The 18,535-nt window shown below is 34.7% G+C and overlaps 1 protein-coding gene across 1 annotated transcript in view; it reads right to left on the reverse strand.

The window, feature by feature from the left end:
* The window catches only part of Gprk1 (G protein-coupled receptor kinase 1), a 608,846-nt gene that overhangs the window by 106,973 nt on the left and 483,338 nt on the right, over positions 1-18,535 (reverse strand). The window lies entirely within an intron of this gene.

The raw sequence follows: 18,535 nt of genomic DNA on the forward strand, positions 1-18,535 counted from the left end.
TCGAGAAAACTGTAGATTTTTTAATTCGATTTTTCCTCTTTTCCGGCAAACTGTGGTTAAGGGATCAGAAAAAAACACATGTTTGGAATAAGCTGTACCAACTGCATGTACCAAAACAATAAACAAAATTTTTTTTTTTGGAAAATTTGGAAAAATTTTTCCAAGGGGGTACCCTTGGATTTTTATCAAATTTGGTTAATCGGCTATATTGGCGCCAATTTTGGCCCGAGCGTCAAGCGAATAGACATTTCCTACATAAAATTGGCCGCTCGTTCTTCTGCCGTACTCGGAATATTCCTAGAGCTAACAGTTTGTGAGAAAAATTTCCACTGGGATGTATGTATTTGCTGAAAATTTCGAGAAAATTAAAAGTGTATATTTTGTTTGAAATTTAAATTATTTCGATTAAGGGTGACTTGCTGATTAAAAAAATCTAAACACGTTGCCAGAAATTATGCACCGTTTTGCCGGAAAATCGAAAAAACTGGAGACCATTGGATTTTTATCAAATTTGGTTAATCGGCTATATTGGCGTCAATTTTGGTCCGAGAGTCAAGCGAATAGATATTTCCCACATAAAATTGGCCGCTCGTTCTTCTGCCATACTCAGAATTTTCTTACATGTAACTGTTCGTGAGAAAAATTTCCACTGGGATGTATGTATTCGCTGAAAATTTCGAGAAAATTAAAAGTGTATATTTTGTTTGAAATTTGAATTATTTCGATTAAGGGTGACTTGCTGATTAAAAAAATATAAACATGCGACTAAAAATTTTGCACCGTTTGCCGGAAAATCGAGAAAACTGTAGATTTTTTAATTCGATTTTTCCTCTTTTCCGGCAAACTGTGGTTAAGGGATCAGAAAAAAACACATGTTTGGAATAAGCTGGACCAACTGCATGTACCAAAACAATAAACAAAATTTTTTTTTTTGGAAAATTTGGAAAAATTTTTCCAAGGGGGTACCCTTGGATTTTTATCAAATTTGGTTAATCGGCTATATTGGCGCCAATTTTGGCCCGAGTGTCAAGCGAATAGACATTTCCTACATAAAATTGGCCGCTCGTTCTTCTGCCGTACTCGGAATATTCCTAGATCTAACAGTTTGTGAGAAAAATTTCCACTGGGATGTATGTATTTGCTGAAAATTTGGAGAAAATTAAAAGTGTATATTTTGTTTGAAATTTAAATTATTTCGATTAAGGGTGACTTGCTGATTAAAAAAATCTAAACACGTTGCCAGAATTTATGCACCGTTTTGCCGGAAAATCGAAAAAACTGGAGACCATTGGATTTTTATCAAATTTGGTTAATCGGCTATATTGGCGTCAATTTTGGTCCGAGTGTCAAGCGAATAGACATTTCCTACATAAAATTGGCCGCTCGTTCTTTTGCCGTACTCGGAATATTCCTGTGTCTAACAGTTTGTGAGAAAAATTTCCACTGGGATGTATGTATTTGCTGAAAATTTCGAGAAAATTAAAAGTGTATATTTTGTTTGAAATTTAAATTATTTCGATTAAGGGTGACTTGCTGATTAAAAAAATCTAAACACGTTGCCAGAAATTGTGCACCGTTTTGCCGGAAAATCGAAAAAACTGGAGACCATTGGATTTTTATCAAATTTGGTTAATCGGCTATATTGGCGCCAATTTTGGCCCGAGCGTCAAGCGAATAGACATTTCCTACATAAAATTGGCCGCTCGTTCTTCTGCCGTACTCGGAATATTCCTAGAGCTAACAGTTTGTGAGAAAAATTTCCACTGGGATGTATGTATTTGCTGAAAATTTCGAGAAAATTAAAAGTGTATATTTTGTTTGAAATTTAAATTATTTCGATTAAGGGTGACTTGCTGATTAAAAAAATCTAAACACGTTGCCAGAAATTATGCACCGTTTTGCCGGAAAATCGAAAAAACTGGAGACCATTGGATTTTTATCAAATTTGGTTAATCGGCTATATTGGCGTCAATTTTGGTCCGAGAGTCAAGCGAATAGATATTTCCCACATAAAATTGGCCGCTCGTTCTTCTGCCATACTCAGAATTTTCTTACATGTAACTGTTCGTGAGAAAAATTTCCACTGGGATGTATGTATTCGCTGAAAATTTCGAGAAAATTAAAAGTGTATATTTTGTTTGAAATTTGAATTATTTCGATTAAGGGTGACTTGCTGATTAAAAAAATATAAACATGCGACTAAAAATTTTGCACCGTTTGCCGGAAAATCGAGAAAACTGTAGATTTTTTAATTCGATTTTTCCTCTTTTCCGGCAAACTGTGGTTAAGGGATCAGAAAAAAACACATGTTTGGAATAAGCTGGACCAACTGCATGTACCAAAACAATAAACAAAATTTTTTTTTTTGGAAAATTTGGAAAAATTTTTCCAAGGGGGTACCCTTGGATTTTTATCAAATTTGGTTAATCGGCTATATTGGCGCCAATTTTGGCCCGAGTGTCAAGCGAATAGACATTTCCTACATGAAATTGGCCGCTCGTTCTTCTGCCGTACTCGGAATATTCCTAGATCTAACAGTTTGTGAGAAAAATTTCCACTGGGATGTATGTATTTGCTGAAAATTTGGAGAAAATTAAAAGTGTATATTTTGTTTGAAATTTAAATTATTTCGATTAAGGGTGACTTGCTGATTAAAAAAATCTAAACACGTTGCCAGAATTTATGCACCGTTTTGCCGGAAAATCGAAAAAACTGGAGACCATTGGATTTTTATCAAATTTGGTTAATCGGCTATATTGGCGTCAATTTTGGTCCGAGTGTTAAGCGAATAGACATTTCCTACATAAAATTGGCCGCTCGTTCTTCTGCCGTACTCGGAATATTCCTAGATCTAACAGTTTGTGAGAAAAATTTCCACTGGGATGTATGTATTCGCTGAAAATTTCGAGAAAATTAAAAGTGTATATTTTGTTTGAAATTTGAATTATTTCGATTAAGGGTGACTTGCTGATTAAAAAAATATTAACATGCGACTAAAAATTTTGCACCGTTTGCCGGAAAATCGAGAAAACTGTAGATTTTTTAATTCGATTTTTCCTCTTTTCCGGCAAACTGTGGTTAAGGGATCAGAAAAAAACACATGTTTGGAATAAGCTGGACCAACTGCATGTACCAAAACAATAAACAAAATTTTTTTTTTTGGGAAATTTGGAAAAAATTTTCCAAGGGGGTACCCTTGGATTTTTATCAAATTTGGTTAATCGGCTATATTGGCGCCAATTTTGGCCCGAGTGTCAAGCGAATAGACATTCCCTACATAAAATTGGCAGCTCGTTCTTCTGCCGTACTCGGAATATTCCTAGATCTAACAGTTTGTGAGAAAAATTTCCACTGGGATGTATGTATTTGCTGAAAATTTCGAGAAAATTAAAAGTGTATATTTTGTTTGAAATTTTAATTATTTCGATTAAGGGTGACTTGCTGATTAAAAAAATCTAAACACGTTGCCAGAAATTATGCACCGTTTTGTCGGAAAATCGAAAAAACTGGAGACCATTGGATTTTTATCAAATTTGGTTAATCGGCTATATTGGCGTCAATTTTGGTCCGAGAGTCAAGCGAATAGATATTTCCCACATAAAATTGGCCGCTCGTTCTTCTGCCATACTCAGAATTTTCTTACATGTAACTGTTCGTGAGAAAAATTTCCACTGGGATGTAGGTATTCGCTGAAAATTTCGAGAAAATTAAAAGTGTATATTTTGTTTGAAATTTGAATTATTTCGATTAAGGGTGACTTGCTGATTAAAAAAATCTAAACACGTTGCCAGAATTTATGCACCGTTTTGCCGGAAAATCGAAAAAACTGGAGACCATTGGATTTTTATCAAATTTGGTTAATCGGCTATATTGGCGTCAATTTTGGTCCGAATGTCAACCGAATAGACATTTCCTACATAAAATTGGCCGCTCTTTCTTTTGCCGTACTCGGAATTTTCCTGTATCTAACAGTTCGTGAGAAAAATTTCCACTGGGATGTATGTATTCCAAGAAAATTTCGAGAAAATTAAAAGTGTATATTTTGTTTGAAATTTAAATTATTTCGATTAAGGGTGACTTGCTGATTAAAAAAATCTAAACACGTTGCCAGAATTTATGCACCGTTTTGCCGGAAAATCGAAAAAACTGGAGACCATTGGATTTTTATCAAATTTGGTTAATCGGCTATATTGGCGTCAATTTTGGTTCGCGAGTCAAGCGAATAGATATTTCCCACATAAAAATGGCCGCTCGTTCTTCTGCCATACTCAGAATTTTCTTACATCTCACTGTTCGTGAGAAAAATTTCCACTGGGATGTATGTATTCGCTGAAAATTTCGAGAAAATTATAAGTGTATATTTTGTTTGAAATTTAAATTATTTCGATTAAGGGTGACTTGCTGATTAAAAAAATATAAACATGCGACTAAAAATTTTGCACCGTTTGCCGGAAAATCGAGAAAACTGTAGATTTTTTAATTCGATTTTTCCTCTTTTCCGGCAAACTGTGGTTAAGGGATCAGAAAAAAACACATGTTTGGAATAAGCTGTACCAACTGCATGTACCAAAACAATAAACAAAATTTTTTTTTTTGGAAAATTTGGAAAAAATTTTCCAAGGGGGTACCCTTGGATTTTTATCAAATTTGGTTAATCGGCTATATTGGCGCCAATTTTGGCCCGAGCGTCAAGCGAATAGACATTTCCTACATAAAATTGGCCGCTCGTTCTTCTGCCGTACTCGGAATATTCCTAGAGGTAACAGTTTGTGAGAAAAATTTCCACTGGGATGTATGTATTTGCTGAAAATTTCGAGAAAATTAAAAGTGTATATTTTGTTTGAAATTTAAATTATTTCGATTAAGGGTGACTTGCTGATTAAAAAAATCTAAACACGTTGCCAGAAATTATGCACCGTTTTGCCGGAAAATCGAAAAAACTGGAGACCATTGGATTTTTATCAAATTTGGTTAATCGGCTATATTGGCGTCAATTTTGGTCCGAGAGTCAAGCGAATAGATATTTCCCACATAAAATTGGCCGCTCGTTCTTCTGCCATACTCAGAATTTTCTTACATGTAACTGTTCGTGAGAAAAATTTCCACTGGGATGTATGTATTCGCTGAAAATTTCGAGAAAATTAAAAGTGTATATTTTGTTTGAAATTTGAATTATTTCGATTAAGGGTGACTTGCTGATTAAAAAAATATAAACATGCGACTAAAAATTTTGCACCGTTTGCCGGAAAATCGAGAAAACTGTAGATTTTTTAATTCGATTTTTCCTCTTTTCCGGCAAACTGTGGTTAAGGGATCAGAAAAAAACACATGTTTGGAATAAGCTGGACCAACTGCATGTACCAAAACAATAAACAAAATTTTTTTTTTGGAAAATTTGGAAAAATTTTTCCAAGGGGGTACCCTTGGATTTTTATCAAATTTGGTTAATCGGCTATATTGGCGCCAATTTTGGCCCGAGTGTCAAGCGAATAGACATTTCCTACATAAAATTGGCCGCTCGTTCTTCTGCCGTACTCGGAATATTCCTAGATCTAACAGTTTGTGAGAAAAATTTCCACTGGGATGTATGTATTTGCTGAAAATTTGGAGAAAATTAAAAGTGTATATTTTGTTTGAAATTTAAATTATTTCGATTAAGGGTGACTTGCTGATTAAAAAAATCTAAACACGTTGCCAGAATTTATGCACCGTTTTGCCGGAAAATCGAAAAAAACTGGAGACCATTGGATTTTTATCAAATTTGGTTAATCGGCTATATTGGCGTCAATTTTGGTCCGAGTGTCAAGCGAATAGACATTTCCTACATAAAATTGGCCGCTCGTTCTTTTGCCGTACTCGGAATATTCCTGTGTCTAACAGTTTGTGAGAAAAATTTCCACTGGGATGTATGTATTTGCTGAAAATTTCGAGAAAATTAAAAGTGTATATTTTGTTTGAAATTTAAATTATTTCGATTAAGGGTGACTTGCTGATTAAAAAAATCTAAACACGTTGCCAGAAATTGTGCACCGTTTTGCCGGAAAATCGAAAAAACTGGAGACCATTGGATTTTTATCAAATTTAGTTAATCGGCTATATTGGCGTCAATTTTGGTCCAAGTGTCAAACGAATAGACATTTCCTACATAAATTTGGTCGCTCGTTCTTTTGCCGTGCTCGGGATTTTCCTGTATCTAACAGTTCGTGAGAAAAATTTCCACTGGGATGTATGTATTCACTGAAAATTTCGAGAAAATTAAAAGTGTATATTTTGTTTGAAATTTAAATTATTTCGATTAAGGGTGACTTGCTGATTAAAAAAATCTAAACACGTTGCCAGAAATTATGCACCGTTTTGCCGGAAAATCGAAAAAACTGGAGACCATTGGATTTTTATCAAATTTGGTTAATCGGCTATATTGGCGTCAATTTTGGTCCGAGAGCGAATAGATATTTCCCACATAAAATTGGCCGCTCGTTCTTCTGCCATCCTCAGAATTTTCTTACATGTAACTGTTCGTGAGAAAAATTTCCACTGGGATGTATGTATTCGCTGAAAATTTCGAGAAAATTAAAAGTGTATATTTTGTTTGAAATTTGAATTATTTCGATTAAGGGTGACTTGTTGATTAAAAAAATCTAAACATGCGGCTAAAAATTCTGCACCGTTTGCCGGAAAATCGAGAAAACTGTAGATTTTTTAATTCGATTTTTCCTCTTTTTCGGCAAACTGTGGTTAAGGGATCAGAAAAAAACACATGTTTGGAATAAGCTGGACCAACTGCATGTACCAAAACAATAAACAAAATTTTTTTTTTTGGAAAATTTGGAAAAGTTTTTCCAAGGGGGTACCCTTGGATTTTTATCAAATTTGGTTAATCGGCTATATTGGCGCCAATTTTGGCCCGAGTGTCAAGCGAATAGACATTTCCTACATAAAATTGGCCGCTCGTTCTTCTGCCGTACTCGGAATATTCCTAGATCTAACAGTTTGTGAGAAAAATTTCCACTGGGATGTATGTATTTGCTGAAAATTTCGAGAAAATTAAAAGTGTATATTTTGTTTGAAATTTAAATTATTTCGATTAAGGGTGACTTGCTGATTAAAAAAATCTAAACACGTTGCCAGAAATTATGCACCGTTTTGCCGGAAAATCGAAAAAACTGGAGACCATTGGATTTTTATCAAATTTGGTTAATCGGCTATATTGGCGTCAATTTTGGTCCGAGAGTCAAGCGAATAGATATTTCCCACATAAAATTGGCCGCTCGTTCTTCTGCCATACTCAGAATTTTCTTACATGTAACTGTTCGTGAGAAAAATTTCCACTGGGATGTATGTATTCGCTGAAAATTTCGAGAAAATTATAAGTGTATATTTTGTTTGAAATTTAAATTATTTCGATTAAGGGTGACTTGCTGATTAAAAAAATACACTCCGCGTCATAGAAAACGGGCCACCCCAAATATTTAAAATATTTTCGAATTTATTATTTATTGCTACAAAATTAAGCATTTATTTTTTTGTATATTGAATCAATAACTCGTTTAGTATAAAATTTCATCATTATCGTAAAACATCAATCAAAAATAAAAAAATTAAGAAAAATAGGAAATTTATTGAAAAAATCAACTTACAGTTTTTAAAACAACAATGAACTGTATATTCAAAAAAAAAAGCTGGTATCCATTTTCAGTAATGGGTATTGCCACCTCGATTCTGGATGACACTCCTCATTCGATTTGGCATGGAACTTATAACGTTTTGGATATCTCTTTGGGGAAAAGTGGCCCATTCCTCAACGAGTGCCATCTGAAGCTCTCCAGGTGTTGTTGGAGCAGGTATGCGACGTCTAACGCGACTTTTTAGCAGGTTCCATATATGCTCAATAAGATTGAAATCGGGGCTTTGACCAGGCCAGTCTATTTTTGGAATACCAACCTCGTCAAGGTACTCCGTTACTATCCTTGCCGTGTGTGGTCTCGCATTATCCTGCATTAACAGGAATTCGTTGCCAATAAATCCAGCATAGGGCATCACATGATGTTGTAAGATTTCCGTTATGTACCTTACTTCTGTTAACGCACCTCTGTCGATCACGACGAGATCCGTATGCGCATCAAAAGAAATCCCTGCCCAAGACATTACTGAACCACCACCAAAAGCAACCCGTGGTGCCAGAGTGCAACCAGCGAAACGTTCTCCAGCCCGTCTGTACACCGTACTGCGTCCATCTTTACCATAAATAGACATTTTACACTCATCCGTAAACAATACTTTTTTTCCAATCGTCTGCTGTCCAATTGATGTGCTCACAGGCAAAATTGAGTCTTCGTCTTTTGTGAGCTGGGGAAAGTAAGGGCCCCGTTGCTGGTCTGCAAGCTGTCAAACCTTGCTTCCTTATCTTCATCGAATAGTAGAAAGGCTGATTGCTGGTCCTTGAGCTTGCTGTAAATGGCCTTGAATTATTCTAGCGGTTTGGGTCTGATTCCGTAATGCAGCAAGAATGACGACGCGATCTTCCCTAGCGGTTGTTTTCCTTTTTGGACCTGTACCAGGTCGTCGTTGGTGAGATCCTGTCACAATAAATCGTTGCTGGGTCCTTTGTGCAGTCGAACGACTAACATTCAATTGTCTTGCAACTTGTCTTTGACTTAATCCACTTCCCTGTAACGTTACAATTTCAACCGATTTTTGAAAATTCTCCATCGTTATTCATTCAAGACTACTTCACACTAAATCGGCTACTGTAATACTGAGATGCGTTTAAAACTCATTAGAACCCTTTACAATGTCATACATTTCTCAAAACAATCTCTTCCTCGAAAAGTTTTTCTCAAAATTGTTTTGTTTTATAGGTTCTACGAATATCCCCAATCCAGTTATATGGTCGGTTTGCTTTCGCAACAACCCATTTAACTTAAATAACCCAAGACACATTAAAAATAAAATAATATTAATTCAATACAAAAAAATAAATGCTTAATTTTCTAGCAATAAATAATAATTTCGAAATATTTTAAATACTGGGGGTGAGAAAGTTTGCCGGAAAATCGAGAAGACTGTAGATTTTTTAATTCGATTTTTCCTCTTTTCCGGCAAACTGTGGTTAAGGGATCAGAAAAAAACACATGTTTGGAATAAGCTGGACCAACTGCATGTACCAAAACAATAAACAAAATTTTTTTTTTTGGAAAATTTGGAAAAAATTTTCCAAGGGGGTACCCTTGGATTTTTATCAAATTTGGTTAATCGGCTATATTGGCGCCAATTTTGGCCCGAGCGTCAAGCGAATAGACATTTCCTACATAAAATTGGCCGCTCGTTCTTCTGCCGTACTCGGAATATTCCTAGATCTAACAGTTTGTGAGAAAAATTTCCACTGGGATGTATGTATTTGCTGAAAATTTCGAGAAAATTAAAAGTGTATATTTTGTTTGAAATTTAAATTATTTCGATTAAGGGTGACTTGCTGATTAAAAAAATCTAAACACGTTGCCAGAAATTATGCACCGTTTTGCCGGAAAATCGAAAAAACTGGAGACCATTGGATTTTTTCAAATTTGGTTAATCGGCTATATTGGCGTCAATTTTGGTCCCGAGGTAGTCAAGCGAATAGACATTTCCTACATAAAATTGACCGCTCGTTCTTTTTGCCGTGCTCGGGATTTTCCTGTATCTAACAGTTCGTGAGAAAAATTTCCACTGGGATGTATGTATTCCAAGAAAATTTCGAGAAAATTAAAAGTGTATATTTTGTTTAAAATTTAAATTATTTCGATTAAGGGTGACTTGCTGATTAAAAAATCTAAACACGTTGCCAGAATTTATGCAACGTTTTGCCGGAAAATCGAAAAAACTGGAGACCATTGGATTTTATCAAATTTGGTTAATCGGCTATATTGGCGTCAATTTTGGTCCGAATGTCAACCGAATAGACATTTCCTACATAAAATTGGCCCGCTCGTTCTTTTGCCGTACTCGGAATTTCCTGTATCTAACAGTTCGTGAGAAAAATTTCCACTGGGATGTATGTATTCCAAGAAAATTTCGAGAAAATTAAAAGTGTATATTTTGTTTGAAATTTAAATTATTTCGATTAAGGTGACTTGCTGATTAAAAAAATCTAAACACGTTGCCAGAAATTATGCACCGTTTTTGCCGGAAAATCGAAAAAACTGGAGACCATTGGATTTTTATCAAATTGGTTAATCGGCTATATTGGCGTCAATTTTGGTCCGAGAGTCAAGCGAATAGATATTTCCCACATAAAATTGGCCGCTCGTTCTTCTGCCGTACTCGGATATTCCTAGATCTAACAGTTTGTGAGAAAAATTTCCACTGGGATGTATGTATTTGCTGAAAATTTCGAGAAAATAAAAGTGTATATTTTGTTGAAATTTAAATTATTTCGATTAAGGGTGACTTGCTGATTAAAAAAAATCTAAACACGTTGCCAGAAATTATGCACCGTTTTGTCGGAAAATCGAAAAAAACTGGAGACCATTGGATTTTTATCAAATTTGGTTAATCGGCTATATTGGCGTCAATTTTGGTCCGAGAGTCAAGCGAATAGATATTTCCCACATAAAATTGGCCGCTCGTTCTTCTGCCATACTCAGAATTTTCTTACATGTAACTGTTCGTGAGAAAAATTTCCACTGGATGTATGTATTCGCTGAAAATTCGAGAAAATTAAAAGTGTATATTTTGTTTGAAATTAAATTATTTCGATTAAGGGTGACTTGCTGATTAAAAAAATATAAACATGCGACTAAAAATTTTGCACCGTTTGCCGGAAAATCGAGAAAACTGTAGATTTTTTAATTCGATTTTTCCTCTTTTCCGGCAAACTGTGTTTAAGGGATCAGAAAAAAACACATGTTTGAATAAGCTGGACCAACTGCATGTACCAAAACAATAAACAAAATTTTTTTTTTTTGGACAATTTGGAAAAATTTTCCAAGGGGGTACCCTTGGATTTTTATCAAATTTGGTTAATCGGCTATATTGGCGCCAATTTGGCCCGAGCGTCAAGCGAATAGACATTTCCTACATAAAATGGCCGCTCGTTCTTCTGCCGTACTCGGAATATTCCTAGATCTAACAGTTTGTGAGAAAAATTTCCACTGGGATGTATGTATTTGCTGAAAATTTCGAGAAAATTAAAAGTGTATATTTTGTTCAAAATTTAAATTATTGCGATTAAGGGTGACTTGCTGATTAAAAAAATCTAAACACGTTGCCAGAATTTATGCACGTTTTGCCGGAAATCGAAAAAACTGGAGACCATTGGATTTTTATCAAATTTGGTTAATCGGCTATATTGGCGTCAATTTTGGTCCGAATGTCAACCGAATAGACATTTCCTACATAAAATTAGCCGCTCGTTCTTTTGCCGTACTCGGAATTTTCCTGTATCTAACAGTTCGTGAGAAAAATTTCCACTGGGATGTATGTATTCCAAGAAAATTTCGAGAAAATTAAAAGTGTATATTTTGTTTGAAATTTAAATTATTTCGATTAGGGTGACTTGCTGATTAAAAAAAATCTAAACACGTTGCCAGAAATTATGCACCGTTTTGCCGAAAATCGAAAAAACTGGAGACCATTGGATTTTATCAAATTTGGTTAATCGGCTATATTGGCGTCAATTTTGGTCCGAGAGTCAAGCGAATAGATATTTCCCACATAAAATTGGCCGCTCGTTCTTCTGCCGTATTCAGAATTTTCCTAGATCTAACAGTTTGTGAGAAAAATTTCCAATGGGATGTATGTATTTGCTGAAAATTTCGAGAAAATTAAAAGTGTATATTTTGTTTGAAATTTGAATTATTTCGATTAAGGGTGACTTCCTGATTAAAAAATCTAAACATGCGGCTGAAAATTCTGCACCGTTTTGCCGGAAAATCGAGAAAACTGTAGATTTTTTAATTCGATTTTTCTCTTTTCGCGCAAACTGGGGTTAAGGGATCAGAAAAAAACACATGTTTGGAATAAGCTGGACCAAGTGCATGTACCAAAACATTAAACAAAATTTTTTTTTAGAAAATTTGGAAAATTTTTTCCAAGGGGTACCCTTGGATTTTTATCAAATTTGGTAATCGGCTATACTGGCGTCAATTTTGGTCCGAGTGTCAAGCGAATAGACATTTCCTACATAAAATTGGCCGCTCGTTCTTCTGCCGTACTCGGAATTTCCCTATATCTAACAGTTTGTGAGAAAAATTTCCACTGGGATGTATGTATTCGCTGAAAATTTCGAGAAAATTATAAGTGTATATTTTTGTTTGAAATTATAAATTATTTCGATTAGGGTGACTTGCTGATAAAAAAATATAAACATGCGACTAAAATTTTGCACCGTTTGCCGGAAAATCGAGAAAACTGTAGATTTTTTAATTCGATTTTCCTCTTTTCCGGCAAACTGTGGTTAAGGGATCAGAAAAAAACACATGTTTGGAATAAGCTGGACCAACTGCATGTACCAAAACAATAAACAAAATTTTTTTTTTTTGAAAATTTGGAAAATTTTTTCCAAGGGGGTACCCTTGGATTTTGATCAAATTTGGTTAATCGGCTATATTGGCGCCAATTTTGGCCCGAGTGTCAAGCGAATAGACATTTCCTACATAAAATTGGCCGCTCGTTCTTCTGCCGTACTCGGAATATTCCTAGATCTAACAGTTTGTGAGAAAAATTTCCACTGGGATGTAATGTATTTGCTGAAAATTTCGAGAAAATTAAAAGTGTATATTTTGTTTAAAATTTTAAATTAATTCGATTAAGGGTGACTTGCTGATTAAAAAAATCTAACACGTTGCCAGAAATTATGCACCGTTTGCCGGAAATCGAGAAAACTGGAGGACCATTGGATTTTTTCAAATTTGCTTAATCGGCTATATTGGCGTCAATTTTGGTCCGAGTGTCAAGCGAATAGACATTTCCTACATAAAATTGGCCGCTCGTTCTTTTGACCTGCTCGGGATTTTCCTGTATCTAACAGTTCGTGAGAAAATTTCCACTGGGATGTATGTATTCCAAGAAAATTTCGAGAAAATTAAAAGTGTATATTTTGTTTGAAATTTAAATTATTTCGATTAAGGGTGACTTGCTGATTAAAAAAATCTAAACACGTTGCCAGAAATTATGCACCGTTTTGCCGGAAATCGAAAAACTGGAGACCATTGGATTTTTATCAAATTTGGTTAATCGGCTATATGGCGGTCAATTTTGGTCCGAGAGTCAAGCGAATAGATATTTCCCACATAAAATTGGCCGCTCGTTCTTCTGCAGTACTCTGAATTTTCCTAGATCTAACAGATTGTGAGAAAAATTTCCACTGGGATGTATGTATTCGCTGAAAATTTCGAGAAATTAAAAGTGTATACTTTGTTTGAAATTTGAATTATTTCGATTAAGGGTGACTTGCTAATTAAAAAAATCAAACATGCGGCTAAAATTCTGCACCGTTTTGCCGGAAAATCGAGAAAACTGTAGATTTTTTAATTCTATTTTTCCTCTTTCCGGCAAACTGTGGTTAAGGGATCAGAAAAAAACACATGTTTGGAATAAGCTGGACCAACTGCATGTACCAAAACAATAAACAAAATTTTTTTTTTTTGGAAAATTTGGAAAATTTTTTCCAAGGGGGTACCCTTGGATTTTGATCAAATTGGTTAATCGGCTATATTGGCGCCAATTTTGGCCCGAGTGTCAAGCGAATAGACATTTCCTACATAAAATTGGCCGCTCGTTCTTCTGCCGTACTCGGAATATTCCCTAGATCTAACAGTTTGTGAGAAAAATTTCCACTGGGATGTATGTATTTGCTGAAAATTTCGAGAAAATTAAAAGTGTATATTTTGTTTGAAATTTAAATTAATTCGATTTAAGGGTGACTTGCTGATTAAAAAAATCTAAACACGTTGCCAGAAATTATGCACCGTTTGCCGGAAATCGAGAAAACTGGAGACCATTGGATTTTTTCAAATTTGCTTAATCGGCTATATTGGCGTCAATTTTGGTCCGAGTGTCAAGCGAATAGACATTTCCTACATAAAATTGGCCGCTCGTTCTTTTGACCTGCTCGGATTTTCTGTATCTAACAGTTCGTGAGAAAAATTTCCACTGGGATGTATGTATTCCAAGAAAATTTCGAGAAAATTAAAAGTGTATATTTTGTTTGAAATTTAAATTATTTCGATTAAGGGTGACTTGCTGATTAAAAAATCTAACACGTTGCCAGAAATTATGCACCGTTTTGCCGGAAAATCGAAAAACTGGAGACCATTGGATTTTATCAAATTTGGTTAATCGGCTATATTGGCGTCAATTTTGGTCCGAGAGTCAAGCGAATAGATATTTCCCACATAAAATTGGCCGCTCGTTCTTCTGCAGTACTCTGAATTTTCCTAGATCTAACAGATTGTGAGAAAAATTTCCACTGGGATTATAGTAATATGTCGCTGAAAATTTCGAGAAAATTAAAAAGTGTATACTTTGTTGAAATTTGAATTATTTCGATTAAGGGTGACTTGCTAATTAAAAAAATCTAAACATGCGGCTAAAAATTCTGCACCGTTTTGCCGGAAAATCGAGAAAACTGTAGATTTTTTAATTCGATTTTTCCTCTTTTCCGGCAAACTGGGGTTAAGGGATCAGAAAAAAACACATGTTTGAATAAGCTGGACCAAGTGCATGTACCAAAACATTAAACAAATTTTTTTTTTGAAAATTTGGAAAAATTTTTCCAAGGGGTACCCTTGGATTTTTATCAAATTTGGTTAATCGGCTATACTGGCGTCAATTTTGGTCCGAGTGTCAAGCGAATAGACATTTCCTACATAAAATTGGCCGCTCGTTCTTCTGCCGTACTCGGATTTTCCTATATCTAACAGTTTGTTAGAAAAATTTCCACTGGGATGTATGTATTCGCTGAAAATTTCGAGAAAAGTGTATATTTTTTTCTGTATCTAACAGTTCGTGAGAAAAATTTCCACTGGATGTATGTATTCCAAGAAAATTTCGAGAAAATTAAAAGTGTATATTTTGTTTGAAATTTAAATTATTTCGATTAAGGGTGACTTGCTGATTAAAAAATCTAAACACGTTGCCAGAAATTATGCACCGTTTTGCCGGAAAATCGAAAAAACTGGAGACCATTGGATTTTTATCAAATTTGGTTATATAGCCATATTGGCGTCAATTTTGGTCCGAGACTCAAGCGAATAGATATTTCCCACATAAAATTGGCCGCTCGTTCTTCTGCCATACTCAGAATTTTCTTACATGTAATTGTTCGTGAGAAAAATTTCCACTGGGTGTATGTATTCGCTGAAATTTCGAGAAAATTAAAAGTGTATATTTTGTTTAAAATTTGAATTATTTCGATTAAGGGTGACTTGTTGATTAAACCAATCTAACATGCGGCTTAAAAATTCTGCACCGTTTGCCGGAAAATCGAGAAACTAGATTTTTTAATCGATTTTTCCTCTTTTCCGGCAAACTGTGGTTAAGGGATCAGAAAAAAACACATGTTTGGAATAAGCTGGACCAACTGCATGTACCAAAACAATAAACAAAAATTTTTTTTTTTGAAAATTTGGAAAAAATTTTTCCAAGGGGGGTACCCTTGGATTTTTATCAATTTGGTTAATCGGCTATATTGGCGCCAATTTTGGCCCGAGTGTCAAGCGAAATAGACATTTCCTCATAAAATTGGCCCCTCGTTCTTCTGCCGTACTCGGAATATTCCTAGATCTAACAGTTTGTGAGAAAAATTTCCACTGGGATGTATGTATTCGCTGAAAATTTCGAGAAAATTAAAAGTGTATATTTTGTTTGAAATTTGAATTATTTCGATAAGGGTGACTTGCTGATTAAAAAAATATAAACATGCGACTAAAAATTTTGCACCGTTTGCAGGAAAATCGAGAAAACTGTAGATTTTTTCAATTCGATTTTTCCTCTTTTCCGGCAAACTGTGGTTAAGGGATCAGAAAAAAACACATGTTTGGAATAAGCTGGACCAACTGCATGTACCAAAACAATAAACAAAATTTTTTTTTTTGGAAAATTGGAAAAATTTTTCCAAGGGGGTACCCTTGGATTTTTATCAAATTTGGTTAATCGGCTATACTGGCGTCAATTTTGGTCCGAGTGTCAAGCGAATAGACATTTCCTACATAAAATTGGCCGCTCGTTCTTCTGCCGTACTCGGAATATTCCTAGATCTAACAGTTTGTGAGAAAAATTTCCACTGGGATGTATGTATTTGCTGAAAATTTCAAGAAAATTAAAAGTGTATATTTTGTTTGAAATTTAAATTATTTCGATAAGGGTGACTTGCTGATTAAAAAATCTAAACACGTTGCCAGAATTTATGCACCGTTTTGCCGGAAATCGAAAAAACTGGAGACCATTGGATTTTTATCAAATTTGGTTAATCGACTATATTGGCGTCAATTTTGGTCCGCGAGTCAAGCGAATAGATATTTCCCACATAAAATTGGCCGCTCGTTCTTCTGCCATACTCAGAATTTTCTTACATCTCACTGTTCGTGAGAAAAATTTCCACTGGGATGTATGTATTCGCTGAAAATTTCGAGAAATTTATAAGTGTATATTTTGTTTAAAATTTAAATTATTTAGATTAAGGGTGACTTGCTGATTAAAAAAATATAAACATCCGACTAAAAATTTGCACCGTTTGCCGGAAAAATCGAGAAAACTGTAGATTTTTTAATTCCATTTTTCCTCTTTTCCGGCAAACTGTGGTTACGGGATCAGAAAAAAACACATGTTTGGAATAGGCTGGACCAACTGCATGTACCAAAACAATAAACAAAATTTTTTTTTTTGGAAAATTTGGAAAAAATTTTTCAAGGGGGTACCCTTGGATTTTTATCAAATTTGGTTAATCGGCTATACTGCGTCAATTTTGGTCCGAGTGTCAAGCGAATAGACATTTCCTACATAAAATTGGCCGCTCGTTCTTCTGCCGTACTCGGAATTTCCTAGATCTAACAGTTTGTGAGAAAAATTTCCACTGGGATGTATGTATCTTGCTGAAAATTTCGAGAAAATTAAAGTGTATATTTTGTTTGAAATTTAAATTATTCGATTAAGGGTGACTTGCTGTTTAAAAAAATCTAAACACGTTGCCAGAATTTATGCACCGTTTTGCCGGAAAATCGAAAAAACTGGAGACCATTGGATTTTATCAAATTGTTAATCGGCTATATTTGCGTCAATTTTGGTCCGAGTGTCAAGCGAATAGACATTTCCTACATAAAATTGGCCGCTCGTTCTTTTGCCGTGCTCGGGATTTTCCTGTATCTAACAGTTCGTTGAGAAAAATTTCCACTGGATGTATGTATTCCAAGAAAATTCGAGAAAATTAAAAGTGTATATTTTGTTTAAAATTTAAATTATTTCGATTAAGGGTGACTTGCTGATTAAAAAAATCTAAACACGTTGCCAGAATTTATGCACCGTTTTGCCGGAAAATCGAAAAAACTGGAGACCATTGGATTTTTATCAATTTGGTTAATCGGCTATATTGGCGTCAATTTTGGTCCGAATGTCAAGCGAATAGACATTTCCTAACATAAAATTGGCCTCTCGTTTCTTTTGCCGTACTCGGAATTTTCCTGTATCTAACAGTTCGTGAGAAAATTTCCACTGGGATGTATGTATTCCAAGAAAATTTCGAGAAAATTAAAAGTGTATATTTTGTTTGAAATTTAAATTATTTCGATTAAGGGTGACTTGCTGATTAAAAAAATCTAAACACGTTGCCAGAAAGTATGCACCGTTTTGCCGAAAATCGAAAAAACTGGAGACCACTGGATTTTATCAAATTTGGTTAATCGGCTATATTGCGTCAATTTTGGTCCGAGAGTCAAGCGAATAGATATTTCCCACATAAAATTGGCCGCTCGTTCTTCTGCCATACTCAGAATTTTCTTACATGTAACTGTTCGTGAGAAAATTTCCACTGGGATGTATGTATTCGCTGAAAATTTCGAGAAAATTAAAAGTGTATATTTTGTTTGAAATTTGAATTATTTCGATTAAGGGTGACTTGTTGATTAAAAAATCTAAACATGCGGCCTAAAAATTCTGCACCGTTTGCCGGAAAATCGAGAAAACTGTAGATTTTTTAATTCGATTTTTCCTCTTTTTTGGCAAACTGTGGTTAAGGGATCAGAAAAAAACACGTTTGGAATAAGCTGGACCAACTGCATGTACCAAAACAATAAACAAAATTTTTTTTTTTTAAATTTGGAAAAATTTTACCAAGGGGGTGGTACCCTTGGATTTTTATCAAATTTGGTTAATCGGCTATATTGGCGCCAATTTGGCCCGAAGAGCGAGAGACATTTCCTACATAAAATTGGCCGCTCGTTCTTCTGCCGTACTCGGAATATTCCTAGATCTAACAGTTTGTGAGAAAAATTTCCACTGGGATGTATGTATTTGCTGAAATTTCGAGAAAATTAAAAGTTGTATATTTTGTTTAAAATTTAAA

This window comes from Diabrotica undecimpunctata, chromosome 8 (genome assembly GCF_040954645.1).
Source record: "Diabrotica undecimpunctata isolate CICGRU chromosome 8, icDiaUnde3, whole genome shotgun sequence".
NCBI classification, from domain to species: domain Eukaryota; kingdom Metazoa; phylum Arthropoda; class Insecta; order Coleoptera; family Chrysomelidae; genus Diabrotica; species Diabrotica undecimpunctata.